Here is a 17,709-nt window from a genome sequence, read left to right as displayed (position 1 = left end):
GCTGGCGCTAGCATTTAGCAGGTCATAGTAATACTACGTGTCATAATGAATATATGCTTAGAAGCCATGGAGAACTTTGATACAATTCAACTTTTCTCTACTTTAGACTAAACAGCATGTGATAAGGATGAGTAGTTCCTGCATTAACTTCTGGATACTGTGAAAATAATACAATATGGGGAGGATAGGAAAATGTTGAAACTGCAATTTATAAAAAACTTTTCAAGTAGACAGTTTTGAATTTAAAATAGAAGGAAGAAAATTTGTATCCTTGTTATAAAAGAGAAATGTGACATTAGTGAGAGTAAGGAAACTATATGTAAATATTATGTTCTAATTTTTGAATCTAAAAAGGACCATGAAACATAAACAATGAAGAACAGCAGCTGAATCTCAAATTATTTGGTTTATTCTCCTCCGAATTTCCATAAAGAACCAGTGGGATGCAGACTAGGACAAGTCTATCCATAATGATATCAGTGCTCAGACATATTTATAGACCAGTGGGATGAGGCATATAAAATCAAATCCTTTATTTTGTACACATTTAATTCCTATGGGCAAAGCAAATAAATAATTTATTACTTACTAATTTACTCTTTGTGCATACACAATAATAATAAATGTCATGCTACTCGCTAAATATCCCCCTCTCCTTGCTTTTACATCTCATTCCCTCACATCTACCTAAGGAAATTGTTGCACTGATTCTCTCTTTCCACCACTACCAATTCTCTCTTTTGTGTTATTCAAATCAGTGTATAAATAAATTCTTTCTTTTATATTAAAAATTCCCCTTTGATCCCATTTCTCCTCTAACTTCTGCTCCATTTATTTACTCTTTACAGGAAAGGTTCTTGAAAGTGTAGATAATTGTTAGCTTCATAATGACCCCTTGCACTAGTTTTAGTCCACAAACTCCACTAAAACTCCTCTTTTCAAAGTCACCAATGCCCTTCATGTTGTCAATTCCAACAATCAAATTGCAGTAATCTCACTTTGGCTATTTTGGAGCATTTCATAGAGCATATTACTCTATTTTTTTTCTTGAGATCCTTTCTTCACCTATACTGTTGAACACAACTCTCATCACTAAACCTGGGAATGTCAATCCTTTCACATGATTATTTTGTATTATCTATTGTCACTCTCTCAGGCATCTCACATAGTCTGACAATTTACTCACCTTCTAAATGCTAATTCCTGGATTTATATTTTATGTAGTTCTCTCCTGACCTTGAGTTCCAAATATCTTATACAAATTTGACTTTTCTACTTGTGTATCTGATAGTAATTGCAAATTTGCACATGAAAAATGAAGTTCTTAACTCCATATCTATTTGTCTTTCAGCAAATGATATTAGCTTTGCCATGATAGCACATATCACCACTCCCAGTCACCACCCTTGTCTCAGACCCAACCATCTCTCCCTGTAGAATATGATCACATCCTCCTTTACATTTTAATAGCCTCTCTATGGGTACTGTCTTAAGAGACTAAACAAATGTCCTTGTGTCCTTCTGACCAAGTGATTCTGGTAAAAGATTTTAGTCACATCATGTCTCTGTTGAACACCTGCTTGCAATAGTTTCACTTCTTGCTCAGAATGAATCTCAAAGCCTTTAGTGAATGAGTTACATGGCCCTGCGAAAACAGATTCTCCATCAATCGTTTCATGACATTTCCTACGTGGCCTCACATTTTCTTTTCCACACTCCACTCCAGTCATATTGAACTCACTGCTGTCCCTTACATATGCCAAACAAAGTCCCATATGCAGACATCTGAACAGGTGTTTCTACTGAATGCTTTCCCCTTGACACCTCCATAATCATTTAGTTCATTTACCTTCCCCCTCCCTCCATAAATGTCTTTTTAATGAGGTAAGATCAATGCATCCACTAGCCCAATAGGTACAGTACTTGGAGCACACAATACATTTAAGGTCTGAAAAATATATTTTTTATTATTTGTTTATTTATTTATTTAGAGAGACAGAAAGAGAGTGCATGCTTGAGAGCAGAAGGGAAGGGAGAGAGAATCCTAAGCAGCCCGCTGGGTGGTGGGGGGAGGGAAGAGGCTATATCTCACAACCATGAGATCATGACCTGAGCCAAAATCAAGAGTTGGATATTCAACTGACTGAGCCACCTAGGCACCCTGAGAATAATCTACTTCTTAAATGCTTTCCAATATATATTATCTTCTTCCCACTTGACAGAAATGTGCAATCTTCCTGACACTATTTCTTTAACAGCATGATCACTGTTTGCAAATATTTTTTTTTCTATAAAAAGGAATGGGTATTTCAGAAATATACATCTTGATGAGAATTTAATTAGAAACTAAATGTTTTACCACTAAATTTAATTGTTGTATTGTGTCAGCAGCAATGTTTCTGTAAAGCACTAACTATAAAGCCAATGTTATTGATGTTGCATAAACAAAAATTTTCTGCGCTGAATTTTGGTTGTTTATCATTGGTTTGGTTTCTTGCTACATGAAAAATATATTCCAACTAAGTTTCAAATATCTGCTGAGTAGAATGTGAACCACAGAACCACAGAATGTGTTTTTTATAATTAAAAAAAATGTGCCCCAATTTCAATTGAAGGAATGAGTTTTGATGAGTTAGCTAGTACTGTTTTTACATTTGGTATTTGCTTCTGTGGCAGAGGTAATTGGAATGACATTCTTGAATAAGAATTAAATTTTCTAACCTCTAAGATTCTATTCATGAATGTCTGCTGAATTAACAGAATCAAAGGTATGTGGTACTTTCATGCTACATATAGTCACCAGTCTCCCACTTGTATCTTGGCCAGTGGTGCCCTCCCAGGCTGTGGTCTTGATCTTCCTGCCCTCATAACCACTCCCTTTTGTCCACATTGGAATCTTCTATATTCTTGTGCTATCGGGTATTCCTAGGTTGATATTCTAGTTCTAGTTCATTACACAAAATCTAATGTACGATAAGGTTTAAGAGTTTAATTATGCCTCTCTATGTCAATATTTAAGAATTTCTTTGATTCAAAATCCTAAAGTTTGATAAATAGCTTCTAGAGGCTAAGAAGAAAGAAAAAAAGTAACTTCAGTGAGGAGGTAATTCACTATTCAAATCATATAATTTAATCTAAAACACATGAAATCTTTCTTTATATATACACACAAGTACCATATAAAGATATTTTGGTAAAACTTGTAATGCTCTATATCTGTAATATGATTTAACTTTAGGGATGTATACATGCATATATTTTCTATGTTAAAACATATGTTCTGTATATGACTTTAAACAGCATGAATCATAATCTTTCACTGAACTGATCAGAGTTATTAATTTAGGGATATTACTTTCAATGTAATATTTCACCTTCATTGGTGAGGTAGTCTGAGGAATATTCATTACATAAAATAGATAAGATTTATGATCTGATTCTCCCATGCAAATACAATATTCTCTGAGAAATTTAACAAATGAGGATAACATGACTATGCTTCATAAATATTAAATTTAAGTATTATATTTACATGTTATATTCCAATGCTAAAATTCTGATAAGATTCCTCTTCTCAGGTTAAAATCTCTTGGTAGAATTCTAGGCATTAAGTTAAGATGCAAAAGGAAGTTCCACAGTATTGAGATCTAGGACCTCAAAGTTGTTTGTGTTTAGGCACTTGGATCATTTCTAGTGGACACTTTATAATTACTGTATCACTAATTATCAATTTACTATTTTCCTATATATGTTCATATATATGTATATAAATATATACTTATATTCACATACTGATATTTGTATATATAATGTATGTGTGTAAACGTATATATATGTGTATGCATATATATATGTGTGTACATATATACATATGAGAGAGAGAATTTTTATACTGACTCGTTCAAGAGACTATTATAAATGTAAACTTCTTGGACTAGAAGAGTCAGCGATAGTGGATAAAATGTATCAGTTCCTCAGAATTAGAAGTCTGAATCTGGAAGTAATCAAAGGCTTTCATCAGGAATGGCTAACCTGTGTGCTATTTATCAACTACCTCGATATTCCATTATCTGGAATAACAGGATTCTTTTTTTTTTTATTTTTTAATGTTAATTTTATTTTTGACAGAGAGACAGAGCATGAGCAGGGGAGGGGCAGAGAGAGAGGGAAACGCAGAATCTGAAGCAAGCTCCAGGCTCTGAGCTGTCAGCACAGAGCCTGACGCGGGGCTCGAACTCACAGACTGCAACATCATGACCTGAGCCAAAGTCGGACGCTCAACTGACTGAGCCACCCAGACACTCCCGGATGAACAGGATTCTTAAAAGTATAGGTGATATATTTACCAGGTATCCTTACTCTCAATCAAATTATAATAATCATGGTCACCATTTAAATCTGCTTAATAACTTTAAAAAGAATTTGAGAATAATGCATTATGATAATGCTGAATAACATCTTGGGACTCCAGGGTGGGTAAGTTGGTTGAGCATCTGACTCCTAATTTCCACTCAGGTCATGATTCCAGTTCAACCCCGCTTTGGGCTCCCCTCTGAGCATTAAGTCTGCCTAGGATTCTTTCTCTCCCTCCTTCTGCCCCTCTCCACCACTTGCACATGCTCACTCTCTCTCAAAATAGACTTAAAAACTCCAAAGGGATTTGACACTTTAACCAAGAAAATGCCTCATGCATTTGGGAGCATCAACTACTGTGAGTTACCAAGCAAAATTAACCAAAACTTAGTCACAATTCAGGAGAAAAAAAAATCTGTGTGTAACTGATATAACATGAAAGTGTAGAAGACTCAAAACAACAGACTTTAGTATGCATAATTGCATACTGTAATGCAATTATCCAACTGCCATATATTTCCAGATTCTGCACAAATGTAAAATAAAATAGTGTCATTTTAACAGATAACTAAAGGTGGAGTATAGCCTGGGAACAGTTGTCTGATTCTTATCTTCACTTTAAAACATTAAGGAGGTTACCAAGCTAAAGGGGTGAATGTGCCCCCTCAGGGAGTAGACAAAATGTCTGAAGACATTTCTGATTATCATGACTGGGGGTTTGACTTTATCTAGTGGATAGAGGCCAGGGATACTGCCAGTCCATCAATGAACAGAACAACCCTCACAACAAATGTCAATAATGCTGAAGTTGATAAACCATGGTAAAGACAATAGTTAAGCAGAAAAGCACTACTTCATAGGTCTTTTTTTTTTCCTGAAAGAAAGAAGGTTACGTTTTTTTCCTTGAATCAAATATGGTGGTTACAAGAAGAGTGATTGCAACAATACATTTCCCCATCCCATTTATAGATAAAATTGAGTTAACCTAAAAAGTGTAGGTAGATGGTATTTATAACATATACTGATATTTTATAATATTAATAACTGAATTTAGATAAATAAAATAATATAAAAATTAGTACTGTCATACTATTTAAGAGAGAAATATGTTTCTTATGGTTCTTAGATAAAGAGTCATTTATTCTAAGCAAATGATGAAATTGAAAGGATATGAAATTGACAATATAGTGATAACTGATTTACTAAATGTATTTCAACTTAATATTGCAGACAATTCTAAAATTAACAGAAAACTAAAAGTGCTTGAAGCTAGCATTTTGTATACAAATCTGTATACTTATTAGTGGTGCACACACATGTTCTATTAACATTCCTGTAATAGCTGACAAAGGAAAAAATACCATACTAACAAACATGCATAGGTATTGACATAAATATGTTCATAATAATAAACTTACCCTTTGTTAGACACAGTTATGATGTCATCCGAACAGTGCTTTAGGCTGTAAGGAAAAGAAAAGGTTTGTCAAATACTGCACCTAAATAATAATTATAGCAATATTTAGATTTTTCATAATTTGAGTCATATTTGATTAATTATAATCAAAAGCCGGCATGATTTTCCCTCAAAAAAATGTAACATAGTATTTTCTATGTAATAACAAACTTCTGATGAGCAAACTTAAGATTAAAGTCACCAAACAAATTTATCCAGATAGATGTAATATTAATTTATTACTTTTTAAAGTTGTGTTTTACATGCATAAGTACGTTTTTTGAAAAAAGAATTAACTCTATACTTTTTTTTAAGTCAATGATCATAAGGTATATTTTACTAAATTAGATCTTTATTTAACCTTATATTAATTTTTAGGACCTTAAACTTAGAATATGATGGCATACTTCCAAATAATATTTTTAGTATATGTGCTGCCAAGGCGGGCTCAAATAATATTTTTAAACACTTTAGAAACTAGTATTGACACATTATTTGATAATAAATAAATTATTGTTTGTACTCCCAAATATGAGATTTTTCCATCTCCCAATAATATTCCATATTCCTTAGAATTTTGTTTCTATTTGTGCTTATGTGTATGTTCCTATGTAGATATGAATAGTCATCTGATGGATTGGATTTTAGCAGAGATGTGTGTTTGTGTATATGTACCTTTATGTGTTTGTGTGTGGATATGAAAAGAGTTTTGTGATGGATTAAATTCACTTGAGATTATGGGTTATATGAGAATATCATTTTTAATTAATGCAGTACATAGTAGCTTGAATGTATACCTAGAACTAGTTTGATGATCTATCTTCATAATTTAAAATAGAAAATAAAATTATTCCTCTTAGAAGTTTCATTTTCTAGCATACCTTTTTCCTTTGTGGAACCATACATTCTGCTATAACTACCATTATGTTGGCTGGATTATTATGAAGTTAATGCATAGAGACATTATGTCACCCAAATTTCTCAACTTTAGAGATCCCTGTCTCTCAGTTTCAGTGTCAAGCTTCCTATTCTATTAACTTTATTTTTTCCTCCTTGAAGTAAAAGAAGGTATTTGAATCTTCTATCGAGTGAGAACAGCTCACCAATCACTGCCCACATTCCAGAGAAGCATATTTTATATGAAGTTGGAAGATGTAGGAAAAAAATTAGTATTTTCTTATTATGTTTTGGGGTGGTAGAGATAATTATCCTCCTTTGATATATTTCAAATTAATTTAAAAGTCTTTTGTATATGTTTAAACCAACTGTTACTAAATATATGGGGTGGTGCATGTTAATTCCATTTAAAGTCATGCCCAATGGCAAAAAATAAATAAATAAATAAAAGTGTGCTACTATGAAATCCTTATATTTGGCAGCATTTTGTAGCTTAGACTGTAAGTCTTATGTTAGGCTTAATGGTTATTTTTTTGAGTTGCATGTTTTGAGAACATTTTTTCTATATAATATTCTACATATACATTTTTAATGCCAAAGATTGTTAAGGGAAATTATTTCTTACCCCGTAGTTGTAACAGTGGAATATTTCCCTTACGCATGCAAAATAGCTAGGTTTTAAAGAATGAAGAAACTAAGCAACAAAAATATTTCTAGAATAAAATCACCCAGAGGCTTTTCCTCTTTTTTGGTGCCTCCCATTTTAAATACTTATGCAGACATCTATGGCTGCATCTACATCTACATGTACAGCTCTATCGATCTCTACTATCTATCATAGTCCATGAGTTTTTTCTCTGAATGGTTATATTTATGCTCCAAAAAACAAATCTTTAGAATGTCCTAACACACACGCACGCACACACACACACACACACACACACCCCTATACAATGAATACAAGCTATTAACAGGTTAGTAAAATTTGCTCGTGGGGGGTAAAAAGGTTTTTTTTTTCTCAATTTTTAACGAAACCTCCTATCCTCAAGGAAAAAAAATAACATACATATAGCTGGAGAGAAAATATTTGGACAGAAAAACCATTTAAATCCCTGAATAAATATATGTTAAATAAATCTAATAGAAATTTTAAGAGTACTCTGCAAGTGAAAAAAACTTTATTAAAGTTATTCAAATTATCTAGAGTTATTTGAGTCCACATGAAGACTTTCATTTAAAACAAATACACAGACAAAGAGCTGTCTGCTGTCCTTATTTTAATAATTTTCAAAGGAAATATCTCTATTTTTTCCCATTGAATAATAATATATATTGATTTTAATAATACATAAGAAGAATACAGTAAGGTTAATCTGAGGCTACATACTAACATCATTTGTTTATACTAGTGGACACTGGCATAGATAATATATAATTCTAGAAGAATTGCTAAACTATTTCTCTGTTATGATTATATCAAAGGTAGAAGATATGAAATATAAAACGAGATTGGATCAGTGATAGTTTCATCAGGGTGATGAAGGCTTATGCCTTTTTCTAAGGTAGAGGGAGAATGCCTCTTGAATAGAGAAAAAGTATGCTAGGTTTTTTTTCTATAAGGGTATTTTGCTCAGAATAATAGCATTATGAATACCTGAATGTTCCCAATGTTTCACAGCGTTGGGGACACTATTTTGCAATTTTGACTGCACATCAGATTCAATAGAGGACTTTAAAAATCACTAATACTTTCATAATTTTTAAAGCATCCCTCATCATTTCCTGTCAGTTATGAAGAGTGCCAGATTATAGAGCTATGGGTAAAAGTATTACATGGCAAAAAATTATTGCATGGAAAATAATTTTCTTTGAAATTTAGTTTTAAAAATTAAACATCATTTTCTGTAGTGTCTACACATACCAAATATTTACTCCATGATTCATAATTTTAAAAACTCACTTATAAAAACTTAATCAACTCAGAAAATGATACCAGTGGTAACCACTTAATGGATGTCTATATGAAAATGTGTTCTCATTTTATACCATAATACACTATACCTCCTTAATCTTTGAAATATCTCTATTTCTTAATTCAATTAGAAGTTAGCATTCCAAATATAACGTTTAACATATTTTATCATTGCGTACAACTATTTAGTACTGAAGACATCAGAAAAAATAGTTCTTTTAAAATTTCGCTTCTCAGTGATTTCTTATATCTATGAAACGGTCTGAGGGTTGTTTTGGTCTCAGGTAATTTAGTGTGTGTGTGTGTGTGTGTGTGTGTGTGTGTGTGTGTGTGTGTGAATTTATTTCATTTTCTTAATCTTTAATCCCTAAACATTATTGATACAGAATTTGTATATCCACTTTTTAAATTTTGGATTGACTACTATTGTTCATCCTAGAAGACACTGTCATGTAACCTTCCTAAACTTAAAATGAGCCCATTGACCCTAAATACCAAACAAAAACCAAAAAACAAAAAACAAATTGATTCACAGCGTATCTTAATGAGTGACCTATCTTGACTTATGATACATAACAGCTTACAGATATGAAAAACATAATTTACCATGAAGATACATCACTATATATATAAGTGTTATATAGTTTCATGGGTACAAAAATCAGCTAGCCCATTACATTTTTATGAACATTTATTAAGATTACTATACAATATATGCAAAAGTGAAATCAGAAGTAAATGGATTATTTGCTATTTACTATTGTTCCTCAAAGATGTCTGTTCTTTCTCTGCAACTTTCTCTGCTACATTTTAATGTCTAGGCTAGTGAAATACACACTAAAGCACAACATATATATATGTGTATATATATATATATATATATATATATATATATATATATAGTTTTTTTTCTAAAGTTGTGTATATAGTATTTATCTACATTTAAGGAAATATTTTGAACAGATCTAACTTATAATAATTGAATGTAGTCTTATCTTTATGAAATTTATTCTTAAATTAACTTCCCTAATTTTCACACCATTATGAATCTTTGCTTTTTTTCTAGTAAGAATTGATATTTAACATACAGCTTTCCTGGAAATATATATGAATACCTAATTACCCCAGGTAATAATGAACAACAACTTTATGCTCTTTATATATATTTTCTTCATAACATAAAAATCATTTCAACAAGACATATTTAGACAACCAGAAAATGTCTTGGACTTTCAAAACAATAGGACATTTTTTTCTGAAGATGTTATTTTTTAATTTTAGTTTACTTTCAAATGCATAGCGAAGCAACCCATAAATTCTTATTGTTGCTTTAAATAGGAACTTTACCATGGTTTCCATTAAGTAATTTAGTTTCTAATACTGTTGATGTCACAGATCTGGAAAATGAGGACCTCAGGTGTTCTCTATACATTTTAGGATTGTTCAAGTATTTAAAACAACCCAGAAATTTGAGGTTGAGCACATCAAGGTGATGTCTGGGTTGTTTGTTTTGTTTTTGCTACATCTTCTCCCATGTGTACCTTTTAGGGTCTCGTACCTACTAGTTAATGTATATATTTTAAAAGTTCTATCCAAAAAAGTAGCACTCTTTTACCTCCAGTGGGATTAAGATAAGTATGCATGTATCCATTTCACAGACTATGTCAGCCAAAAATGTGTTTCTCAATACAAAATAAGTTCTATACTATTGAACAGTGTATTGGTCCTACTGTTCTCAATTACAATACACACATTTAAAGTTATACATCAGGATGTAACTCAATTTACACTAAACAAAAACATTGTCTTCTAAATGCTATTTATAAAAATGCATCGTGATATTCAGAAATCATCTATATTAAGTTTTTAAAAGTACTCTTAGGGGAATTTTTCATAGAATATCATTAGTAAAAGCAACCGTTAAGTATCTGTCTTTCTTATAAAATTTTGTTTCATTGTCGAGTGGCAGAGAGAAAGAGAAAGAGATGGGGAATATCACTAAACATTTTGAGTCAGATGTTTGTTTAATGTTCTAGTCCCCTTTTGTCATTAAAGAGAAGGAAGGATGAAGAATAATGTTTCAATAGTTTCTTAATTTTAATTAATATATTTGGTAACACAAATGTATTTTCTTCATAACATAAAAATCATTTCAACAAGACATAAATAGACAACCAGAAGATGTCTTGGGCTTTCAAAACAATAGGACATTTTTTTTCTGAAAATATTATTTTTTAACTTTAGTTTACTTTCAAATGCATAGCAAAGCAACCCATAATTCTTATTGTTGGTATTAAATAGGAACTTTACTATGATTTCCATTAAGTAATTTAGTTTCTAATACTGTTGATGTATTAGTATGGTCATGCAAAAGATATGTGAAGTGCCTTTAAATTTAGATAGAGATGCCATAAATAATTTTTGAAAAGTATTTATTTCACAACATTTTGTATAATTGATATTAAATTGTTCATTTATAGAAACTGTATGGCCATGTTGTCTTTGCTAAAAATAAGTTGAAACACATATTCAGGAGCATAAAAAGATAGGATGCTCTCAGTTTTATAAATGTGCCTTTTAAAAGAAAATGCTTGAAGAGCTTAGAAAACTTTAAGTTTCAATGTACCAAACTGATTGGTAATGTTTATATTTGCCTTAAACTTCACCAACCTCAATATATTTAAACCTTAAACTCCTCACTACATTGCCTTATGAAGACAAAGTCCATCACTGTAATTCCCCTGCAATCAATGAGACTTTCACATTGGAATTTCAAGTTCACCCCCTTTATTAAATATTGTTAAATTTGTATATATATATATATATATATATATATATATATATATATATATATATATACTGTTATATGTCATCAGAGAACCACTGAAGCAACCTGAATTTAATGGGACAAAATTCTGGAGAAAGTAGCACTACAGAGGATGAGTTGACATTCTGCAGTGGCTTTTTTCCTCAAGGGATTACCTGACTCTAGGAAAAAACTACCAGGCTGAAGATCCAGGCAAAGATCTGGACAGAACATGACTAAAAAGAATAAGAGAAACTAACAATGTATGTGCCTGCATGTGTGTGTTTACTCTCTCAAGGACTCGAATCTTTTCAATTACTCATAGGCTGTGCTTAATTTGTATTCACTTAATTGGACATAAGTAATAAAAAAGCATGTTTCCAAATGTGGTGATGACTGTGTGGGATGATGTAATATCCGTTAATAGTACATATGATAAATGTTCTAGTTCTTCAAAAGATTACTTCTTCATTGTGACCAGTGGATTACCAGTCCGTATTTGCTTCCAAGTAACCATGGAGTCCTAAGTTACCAAGTAACTTTTTTGATTATCAGTTTCTTGACAGCAAAATGAAAATCCCAGTGTTGTTAAATACTTTATAAATAACCCTATTTAAAAGAAAACTATTATCATTACTATTGGTGTTATTATTATCATTTGATTATTACTAAAAGAAGACTATATTTGGCAGGTATAATTCTAGATAGATAAACACATATTATTCAGATAGCCAATATTCAGCATCTATTAGGATGGAAACGTAATCTAAATAAATTTATCCTTTAGATTAAAGAATTATAAATGACAATGAATTGTACTTTATGGGCTTTTCGTTAATAATTTATTTCATTTTATTTATTTTAGGTTTTGAAATTTCTCCAATTTGCATAGGTAAACTATGAAACAATTTGATTGCTTTGTTGTCATTTTCATTGTATCACATACTTAAATTGGACTTTATTTTGCAAAACTGTTTTGCAAGAATTTATTCATACCTTTGAAAAAGCATATCATTACTACTGTGTAAATAATCTCTGCTTCCCTATTATTCCAGGATTCCTTTATTTGTTTATTTATTTACCATATGTATAAGACATTCCACCATCACATATTTATCAGGCCAGGTGTTCTTGCAGACCCACATGATGGAAGAATGAAAAAAATTCTGTTATCATAAAGTGTGTATTCTCTTCAAAAGATACTGAGAATAAAACACCTACACAAGATATGTAACAACAATCAGTAATTAAAATCGTGAGGTAAAATAAAACAAAGTAAGGTAGAGAGTAGGAGGGATTTCCCTTTTATACAAGATCATCAATGTAATACTCCTAGATACAATAGCATTTAAACAGAAGACCACGTCAAGTATGAGTACAAAGTGTTATAACTACTATAGTTTTGTAACCTGAAATAACCTTTAGTAATGTTAATTCTTTCTTACTTTTATTTAAAAATATTTACCTTTGTTTTGTTTTTTTGCTATACTGTAATTTTATTGAGTCCTCCAGAACACAGAACACACACGCATACACACACAAAATGAAATTTGCATTAGAATTATAACAATTTAGAATTTAGGGGCCAAGATGGCAAGGAGCATGGACGTTTTTTTGTTTGTTTGGTTTTTTTTGCATCTCTAGTCCCTGAAATACAGCTAGATCAACGCTAAATCATCCTGCACACCTAGAAAACTGCTTTGAGGATTAACACAACAATCTGTATAACCTGAACCAGAGAACTCAGCAGTTATGTGGGATGGGGGAGAAAGCCACGGAGGGCAGGGAGCTGTTTTTGCTTGCAGAGAGAGGACGGAGATTGGATGGAGATTCTATATCTTTTACTTTTTTGTAAATTTTTCAAATTCTATTTTTTACTCCCATAATTTCATTATATTCTATTTCATTATATTCATTTTTTCAAATTTTCAAACATTTTCTTTCTTTTTTTCTTTTCTTATTTTTCCTTTTTTTCTCTACTCTATCAATCTCCTTTCAACAACCAGACTGGAAAACCCCTAGGATCTAGCATCCTTTATTTGATTTTTTGTGTTGTTTTTAATTTTTTAATTTTAAATTTTTTACCTTATTAATTCCTTTTCTTTCTTCAAAATGAAAAAAATGAAGGAATTCACCCCAAAAGAAAGAACAGGAAGAAATGACAGCCAGGGACTTAACCAACACAGATATAAGCAAGATGTCTGAACCAGAATTTAGAATCACAATAATAAGAATATTAGTTGGTTTACTCTGGGGTTAAGAGTATAATTTAGGAAGGATAAACATTTAGATACTAAATATGGCCAACTGGGAAACCTATCAATGTATTTTGTGAACATTCACTAAAAAGGGGAAGCCCAAGAAATGGCTAAATGAAGTTACTAATGGGAAAGTAATTAATAACTAATCCTTCATAGATAACCATATTCTTAAAAAAAAAGAAGTTATTTATTGATGGACAGGCATCTTCAGTAGCATGCATAAATGGTTAAATAAAGATTTTGCCCCATTCAATTAGGTTTGGCAGATTGGGAAATTTGAGTATAGGTGACACATAATTTTACATTAGTATCAGGTATATGATATAGTGATCCAATGTCTCTATATATTATGCTATTCTCACCACAAGTATAGATATAATCAATCACCATACAACAAAATTACAAAATCATTGACTATATTTCCTATGCTGTGCCTTTTATTCCCATGATTTATTCATACCATAACTGTAAGCCTACATCTCCCACTCCCCTCCACCTATTTTTTGCCTCTCCCCACATAAATAATACCTTCTAGGACCATCCATGTTGTTGCAAATGGCAAGATCTCATCCTTTGTATGGCTGTATAATATTCCTGTGTGTGTGTGTGTGTGTGTGTGTGTGTGTGTGTGTGTGTGTGTGTCTGTGCACACAGGCGTGTGTGTGTGTGTGTGTGTGTATACACTTTCCTTATCCATTCATCTCTTGATGGACTCTTAGGTTGCTTTCATATCTTGGCTATTGTAAATAATGCTGCAATAAACAAACATAGGGATACATATATTTTTCAAGTTAGTGTTTTCATTTTATTTGTGTAAATACTCAGTTGTGAAATTATTGGATCATATGGTATTTGTCTTTAATGTTTTGAGGAACCGCTATGCTGTTTTCTGCAGTGTTGTTATAGCAGCGGAATGAACAAAGGTAGTTTTTTTTTTAAATCTTACATTCTTATTATTGTTGGCTGAAGATGTTTATATGTCTTTAAATTTTCAGTGGAATGGCTACACAAATTTGAAAACTAAGGAAGGAACAGATTCTAATAATACGTCTCTTCACATAGAATGAATTCAGTAAGCATGAGGTGCATAATAGAATAGATTCTGGTTTGTACACTTGTGAAGATTGTCAAATAAGTTTTACTGTTATTTTCAGTGTCCCTCTGATTATGGTGACACCCAATATACAATCAAAAGTTTTATGTCATTCTGATGTATTCTAATCCAGGATTTCTCAAGTAGTATATAACAGATTTTTAGAGGCACCTACAATACTGATATTCATACAAAGAGGCTGTGCCCCTTTATATGAATGTTTAAGAATACATTCAAGACCCGAAGGAAGGTCAAAAGTAAAGAACTAACTTTCCCAGCTTAACAATTTCAGAAATCCATCATCTTGACTACTGCAAAGTAACCTTATACAAGAAAGTGGACCAATTAGCCCTGTCACTCACAGACAGCTAAATACAAAATGGATTTAAGGTTAGAGCTCTGAGATAGATTTAATGCATGACTTAAACAGTATGTATTATGGTTCAGTGCTACATGAATGACTGGAATCTTTGGCACATTTCTGACAAAGTGACTGATGATTGGCAATGAGCTGTAAGGGGAATTTTGGCTTGATAGAAATGGGTCAATGTTCAGTGTTGTTCCTCTACTCAAATAGAAACAAACTCTAGAAAACTGTCAGAGCTTTATTTTATTTTATTTCTTTTTTAAAACTTAGTCTTAGTTCAGCCACATAGCAGCAGTTCGATACTGACAAACATGGAAGAATGTGGTCTTCCTGGTAAACAATGAAGAAACAATTTTTCTCAACAACTATAACGAAACAAAGCATTGAATAAGACCAGAAGACCTGGATCCTAACCATAGTTGTGACACAAACTGCCTGTGAGATAGGAAGTGAGTAACAGAGTCATTCATTTCCCACTTACAGAAATAGAAAAAGAGAAAATGACTAAATAACCATGAAGTTTCTTCATCTTAAAAAACAAAAATAAAAAAAAAACATTATTCTATGTCTTAATTGCTTGCTTTTGTAACTCCAGTTGCTACATTACAGGATGAATTTTCAACAAAATGGTTCTTTCAGTTCAGTTTTGACTTTAAGCCCATGAGAAGGAATTATATGAACAATGAAACTATGGCAAACTCAAGTGTTTGCTTTTTTTTAAAGAATGCAGTAACAAAGATATTTTTTGGAATATGAAGATTATTCATTATAAGTTTACATGAGCTATTGAATCTATAATAATGTTTCACTTCTCAGAAATATTTTAAATAAGACAATATTCTTAAAGTAAAAAAAATAAAGGCTAAAATATATGAGCAGGATATATTTGCTTTTGTTTTTCATTCACATAGCATTTTATATCATTAATTAAATCTTCAAAACAACACTAAGAATATATCAAAATGCTAGTTCACTTTGAGTTACAGTTTAATGGCTCTCTTTAATCACAAGGGATCTGAATAGTTATTTATGCAACCTAATGGCTTAGAAATCTGTTTTAGATGAGGAGGTTTGGCTATCTGTTTTCCCATAAAAGTGAAAATAATTATTTTTGAAACTTAAATGTTCAGATTTAATCAAGTTTTTAAATGAAGTGTGGCAAAGTAACAGTATTGTAAAATTTTAAATAGAATGGTATCATCTAAATATGCTGGATGATTAAGCAAAAAATATTATGATGATAATATACAAAATCTATGTCATCAGCCAACAAGAGACAGCTTCTTGAAATAAGAAATAAAATTTTTATAGAGAACAGTAATAGTCATATATACATATATAGAATGGAATTTATATGTGTGTAACTGAAAGGAATGACCATATGTCCAAACTAGGTTAAAAATTAGAAGAGATATTTAAAGGTAGAACAGAGAAAGGTTATTATTATATAATGGAATATTTTCACTTCATTATTTTATTGAAAATCACTGATTAGATCTAAAATATTATCATTTAATTTTCTTTCTTTCTTAGATTATAAACCTTACAACCATCTATATCAAATCATTTTGTTACATTGAATGGGAATTGAGTATTTTTTAGATAGTTAATAATTTGGGAGCATGTTTGCCTCTCCTATCCCCATTATTTAGTCTACTACTGGTTAAGTCATAATAGGTGCTAAATACAATTAGTTATAGATTAATGCTAGTCATTTACTACCTTCTGATATCAGTGTACTTTAGTATCATCATGCATAAAGTAAGGGGAGCTTAATGAACAAGTAGTGATGTAATGCAATACATAACATATAAGAAAATATTTTCTATTATAGATCAATGTATATTTTATTCAGATATACATGTATATGTATTAATTATATTATATTCCTTATGGTCAAACATGATTGAAACATATGTATCATACTCTAAAATGAGACAAGGTAGATCCACTGATTATCTTTATTATTTTGCTAAAACATGATTTAGCTAAACTGTATGACAGATATGCTATTCTGAGCTGATTAAAATAGTCTGAATATATAATGAAATTGTAAGTTATATTAGCAAATTTGGCCTAAAACTCAGATTCAGTTATGTAATTATTAGCATGTAAGCAAGACTCTACTTTATTATATATAAATGAGCTAGAGAGGAAGTAGGGATTTGATAACAAAAAAATTATCATATATATATAAATACGATGTTTTTAGATTTTGACCTTTAAAGTTACAACATTGTTTGCTCTATTTAATATATCTTTACTGCATTCAGAAAGGCCTACCTGATATGATCTGCTACATGTGTGTCTCCAATATGATTAAGACTATAAAAATGAACATTGCAGGATGTACAAATAACTATAAAATTACTTTATTCCCATTATATTCACATTATTGATTGGTATGAGCATTTTCCTGAAATTCAGGCCATTTGTCTCCTAAATATACAAGTAAACTTTTTTTATTTCTATTTCTAATCTTAGAAAGTGTTAATTACAGAAAA

General features: G+C 31.1%; 1 long non-coding RNA gene across 1 annotated transcript in view; it reads right to left on the bottom strand.

Annotated features, from left to right (window-relative positions):
• Window positions 1-423: 423 nt before the first annotated feature.
• LOC122214113 overlaps window positions 424-17,709 on the bottom strand; it is an 82,244-nt gene continuing 64,958 nt past the window's right edge. Inside the window, exons 4-5 of the long non-coding RNA XR_006199742.1 lie at window positions 5,772-5,816; window positions 424-554 (exon numbers count right to left, since the gene is read on the bottom strand). This is a non-coding gene — a long non-coding RNA (uncharacterized LOC122214113). The remainder of the gene's footprint in view (window positions 555-5,771; window positions 5,817-17,709) is intronic.

The sequence above is a fragment of the Panthera leo genome, chromosome A1 (genome assembly GCF_018350215.1).
Source record: "Panthera leo isolate Ple1 chromosome A1, P.leo_Ple1_pat1.1, whole genome shotgun sequence".
Taxonomy (NCBI): Eukaryota; Metazoa; Chordata; class Mammalia; order Carnivora; family Felidae; genus Panthera; species Panthera leo.
The sequence above is the reverse complement of the archived record's forward strand: the minus strand, read 5'-3'. Positions and strand labels throughout refer to the sequence as shown.